The following is a 6,000-nucleotide window of genomic DNA, read 5'->3' as shown; positions in this document are numbered from 1 at the left end:
CCAGAACGTTGGGTCACTCCCCGGGACTCCCTAAAACCTTTCCACACTCAACTGGGTCCTTTTGACCCTTAACTAATATGGGACAGAAACCTTGGACTCGCCGAGTACAAGAATATGGAGTCGTCGAGTTGGTCACATCCACTCACTAAATCTTTTATTTCTGATGTACAACCCTTGATCAAAAGATAGATCTATGCTTCTACAATCGATCTAGCACGTAAAGTTACAACCTTTACGTGCTTGCATGGGACGTTGAGCTCAAAAGGTCCTAAAACAAGCTCTTACAATGCATGGGGCCTTCTTTGAGTGCAAGAGCCACTCCTTTCTGCCTTGTAACACCTCTAAGGACCCAGATCTGAAACATCAACCCCAAACCATGCTTGAAATCATGGTTAGTGACCAAAATGGCTTAGAAAAGCCCTAAAACTCCACAAAATGGGATCTATCAAAAAAACAAACAAGGTATAGACTTTATACCTTCTGTAGACTGCAAATGATGCTCAAAATCGGATCCTTCTAGCCTCCTCTTGATCCTTCAAGCTTTTCCTTCCTTCCTTGGGTCACAAAAGCACCAAAATCACTCCAAATGCTTTAGATTGCTTCAGTAACGGCTAGGGTTTGCTATGGGGGTCTTCTGGGAGCAAATGGGATGAAGGAGGCCGAGTTAAGGTGTTTACATAGGGTGCAAACCCTCGGCTTAGGGTTTTTGTCCAGACAGGGCCTACTCGCCGAGTCCGGGACCCGACTCGTCGAGTCCACTGCTTAAGCCTCGCGTCTCATCTCGCTTCTACTCGGCGAGTTGGTCCTTCAACTCGCCGAGTCCAAGGCCAAAATGCAAAATATTTTAAAGAATTAATAAAAGAATACGTACCAAGAACCAGGTGCTACAACATACCGACTGTCACCTCTGGTGCTGTCCCGATCTCGTCGGTCACAAGTTGATAAGCAAGCCCTGGAGCCTTCGGAGGCTCTACTCGACCTTGACCCCCATCAGTAACTCTCAAAGTGGCTGGCGCCGGGGCCTGCACTGGCCTGGCAGCCAAGAGAGGACACTGGGCCTTCATATGGCCCGCCTGATCACAATGATAACAAAGTCGAACTCCAGCAGCTGGAGCCTGCTGCCTACAATCTCTAGCTATGTAGCCCTCCTTGCCACACTTGTGGCACCCAAAAGAAGAACAACAACTTCCCTCATGCACCTTGCCGCACTTCCCACAAGTGCGACTCCTTTGACCTCCCTGTCGATAATCAGTGGCCCTCATCCGCTTCGGCACAGGCTGCGACTGCGCTGGGGCCTGCCTCTGCTCTCTCAACTGGAGCTCAATCTCCAACTCACGCCGCCTGGTGGCCTCCTGCAATTCCAACAAGGTACTAAATCTCTGCGTGGATACGAACTGCCTAATGTTCGTCTTGAGCATGCTCAGATACCGGGTCATCTGAGCCTGCTCCAAAGCAAACTCAGGGCAAAACATCGCCCTCTCCGTGAACATCTTGGTGATCTCTGTTACCGACTCAGAATCCTGCTTCAGCTCCAAAAACTCTTGAGCCAATCTCTCTCGCTTAACCTGCGGAACATAACGAGTACTGAGCATGTCTCAGAACTGATCCCAAGTAACCGTAGCCCTCTGTGCATCAAAATATGATCCCGTAGTCAACCTCCACCAATCCTTTGCCCCGAGCCTCAACAGGTTCAGAGCACACCTCACCCTCTGATCAGCATGGCATGAACACGTGAAGAAACATCCCTCTAAGTCCGACAACCATCTCATAGCAACAATCGGATCCTAAACCCCATCGAAAGTAGGGGGCTTCGTATTATCGAAGTCCTGATACTGAAAGCGCCGGCCAACTCCTCCCCTACCGATGCTACAGCCGTTGCGGCTGCCGCGGCAGTTGTCTCTGCAAGAGCTGCATAGCGCTCATCGAAGTACTCAACCATGGCGGTCTTGATCGACCCAAAAAATTTCGGTAACTCTGGTCGGAACATAGCAGCAACCTCATCATGCAAGATCTCACAAATCCTAGCATCCAACTCATCCGTCCTCATCTGACCAATAAATTCGAGTGGTGCTGATCCATCCTGACCACTATCTCCTGATCCCGATCCCGAACCGGATTCTGTCCTGAAGTGTCTCGTAATCACCATACTGAAATACACCAACAAGATCCTTAGATACTTCGCACAACCGCCCGGGAACTAACTTCTAACCAACACCCTAGGGGGTTGTGACTTCCTTGATACGCGTATGGGTCCTGTGCTTTCAGTAGTATGGGCCCATACTACCTTCCACACCTACCCATTTTTGTCTCAAGTATCACCACAATGCCCTAAGCACAAACACACATACTAGACGCTCAATCCTCACTCCTAGATGAATACTGAATATCTTATATATAAAGAAAAACCCTAAGCTAGCAGGCATCACAAATCAAGCAATTCTATCATGCAATTCTTGAAGATCCCTAGCCTAATACGAGCTTGTTGTTCTAACTGTTGGGGCATGTAAATGCTCCATAAATAATGAGTGATAGTTAGGTTGTATTTTCCCTTTATTTTGTATTGTTGGTGTAAATACTCTCCCTCCTATATAAAGGGAGAGTTGGTCATTTATTTCTTTTAGCTAGCCACTCTTACTTTTCTTAGTTAGAGATTACACTTCTCACAATGTAATATAGAGAGAGAAAGTGTTGGGTTCTCCCCACCTAGGGAGAGTCTCTCTCCCACCATGTTCTTCACGAAATATATTATTATTCTCTCTTGTTCTTAGTCTTTTCTTATGAACTCATAATATGTTCTTCGTGTTCATGCTTCCAAAAACACGACTAATCTCGAGATATCCTTCTTCCGCATTCACCGTTCGTTATAAAAATGGGTTCCTACAATTGGTATCAGAGTCGTACCTTGAAGATCTCACGATTAGTTCAGGGGAACGACTCCCGTTCGGTGATTATCTTGTGATTTTTCCATGTTTCTGCAAGAAAAATTTTTGGGTTTCAAACCGAATTTTTTTTTATGAAGTTCTTTCTTAGTTCTATTTTCTGGGTGATTCTTTCTCAATAAAATAAATTGTTGTTGCTGCTGCTCGTTCTATTTGTTGCTGGAAGAAGATGTTTTTAAAAGGTTATTATTTTGTTGTTGAAGAAATGAAGAAAAATGGGAAGACAAATTAATTTTGTGGTCTCTTAAAAGTTGAAGATTTGCTCCAGGAGTTCTCTTTTTCTTGGATGTGAAGACACAAAGATTAACGAGCTTATTATTTTCTTGAAGAAAGTGGAGAAAAACATTTCTTTTTGAAGATTTTTCTTTCTAGCAACTTTCATTAATATGAGGTATGAAGCTCTTTATTATCATATTTTAGTTGCTGTAGATCCTCTAATTGATTTGTTTGGACGTAAGTTGTTGTTTGCATAAAGCACTTTGTCCTTTTTACTCTTTTGGGTAAAGAGTATTCCAATTATATTTGTCTTCCCAAGCAAAAACCATGTGGCTATGACAAATCCCATCACCTTTTGTCCCCTAAAAATCCCTTGTATACTCTTCCTTTTTTCCTTCCCAAGACCCACTTGTTGACTTAAATGCTTTATAAAAAGATTCCCTTATTAAAATATGAATAAATGGTCTTTGCGGTACCATTTTCATGAAAAAATAGCATTTTTCGTCACCTGTTCAGCCCTTTCCGGACCCCCGAACTGCAGCCATATACTGCCTACCGGTGTCCCCTGAGAAGCCTCTCAGCAGCCCTTCTTAGCCTTGGATCCGAAGTCTTGATTCGCAGCCTCTTGGTCCGCAGCCAAGAGACCGCAGCCCCTTCCATGAACCGAAGTCCTTCAGCCCAACCGCAATCTCGGATCTCTGCTGGCTCGGACCGTAGCCTCGGTCCGCAGGCACTTCCTTCAGGTTCGCACCTCAGTCCTCACATCCGAAGTCCCTTGCACCTCTTACCTGCTCGCACCTACCGCAGCTACCCTTGCCCTCCTTGGCATCCGCAGTCCAACCTCCGCCTTCCACCCTCGTCCGCACCCAAGACCCCCACAGCACCCACCTTAGACCCGCATCCAACCTTCTCCATCCGCAACCACCTCCCACGCTTGTCACCTTCTCTCATCCGCAATACCCTCACTTCGAATCCTCTCTCCAGCACCCTCTTCTCCTCCCTTCATCCCTTCCTCCTCCTCCCCCTCCTTCTTCCTTCTCCTTCTCCCCTCCTCCCCACCTTTCTTTTTCCTCCCTTCTCATCACCCCCCCTTTTTTTAGCCTTCTTATTTTTTTAAGCCTCTTTTTTATTATTTTTTTCAGTTAATTTTTTTTTAACACCAATTATTTTTTTTTTCAGTTAATTTTTTTTAACACCAATTTTTTTTATTTAGCCTTTTTTTATAACCATTTTTTTTATTAAAATCAAATATTTTATATAACACCAATTTTTGCCACAACCTACCCATGGATTGTCACATTGGTTATTCATTTCATGCCGGTTATTATTGGAAGAATACTCTTACTGCAGTTGGACTTCATATTATCTTTTTGTGATGCTTGCACCGCAACGGCGATTGATCAACAAAGTTATTTCACATTCTTCACTTTATGGGATATTATGACTTGGCGCTTTTGATTTTTGGTTGGCGAATCATGTATCTTGAGCATGTGGACTTTATTTTCTTTGACGCCACTACGAGAGTTCCGGCACCGCAGTTTGGATATTTGAATATTATTTTTGGCACAACAGATTTTATCAGCACAGCTTCAGCAACTATGTCACCTGCCTCCTCATGACCGCAAGAGTATTTATTTTACTCTTTCTCGTTTCTTATCGAGACCCTTCATACATCTAGGGAGAGCTTCTCTTAGCTCTTGGTATCTGACACTCTCCATCCGATGATTTGTTGATTTTTGATATCCGGTCATTGGTTATCAAAAATAGGGAGAAAATATCATCCAGATTTGGTTATTATTGTTTGTGTTTGGATTTTGAAGACTTCTGAAGACGATTATTTATTTATTGATGCAATGTGGCACTTATTTTTGGTCTTCACGGATCAATTTTTTGGCATTACTCGATGTTTTCCGATTCAGATTATTTATTATTCGGACTCTACCACAGGATGATTTTGTGTTTGCATCTAGTTTAGTTCTTATGGTTTCACGAGTTTGGATTTGTGATATGTTAAAGACGAAGATTATTCTGGCGATGTGACGTGGCACTTGTTTTTGATCCTTGGATCAAATTTTTGGCATCGCTGGACCATGTTTTTGGACTCACATTATTTATACCCGGACTACATTTTATGGATACTTTACATTTTTAGCAGGTTATTCTTTGAAGAATTTTTCGTGTATTATGATTCGAGAACTCGAGATGTTTTTCAGACTTTTGAAGCCGAAGTGTTTCTTTTATTGGATCTTCTACTTGCTCATGGTGACCTCCTTCTTCGGGTGATTATGATTGGTTTGAAGATTTGGATCTTATTTTTTCTGCTTCATTGGTTGTGCTTTAAAGCCGAAGACCTTCATTGTTAGAGATTCATGCCCAGTTTCAGACTTCACAGACACTTCAGAGTTTCAGAGACATTTCAGCACTTGATTTCATTTTATTACCACACTTGCTAGTCGGATTACTGCATTATAGCCTTGTATCACTTATTGTATCTCTCATCATTTCTAAGCATTTAGGGAGAGAATGTTGGGGCATGTAAATATTCCACAAATAATGAGTGATAGTTAGGTTGTATTTTCCCTTTATTTTGTATTGTTGGTGTAAGTACTCTCCCTCCTATATAAATGGAGAGTTGGTCATTTATTTCTTTTAGCTAGCCAATCTTACTTTTCTTAGTTAGAGATTACAGTTCTCACAATGTAATCTAGAGAGAGAAAGTGGTGGGTTCTCCCCACCTAGGGAGAGTTTCTCTCCCACCATGTTCTTCATGAAATATATTATTATTCTCTCTTGTTCTTAGACTTTTCTTATGAACTCATAATATGTTCTTTGTGTTCATGCTTCC

The sequence above is a fragment of the Lactuca serriola genome, chromosome 2 (assembly GCF_051521515.1).
Source record: "Lactuca serriola cultivar US96UC23 chromosome 2, Lser_US96UC23_V15, whole genome shotgun sequence".
Lineage (NCBI taxonomy): Eukaryota > Viridiplantae > Streptophyta > Magnoliopsida > Asterales > Asteraceae > Lactuca > Lactuca serriola.
Note: the sequence above shows the minus strand (reverse complement) of the source record.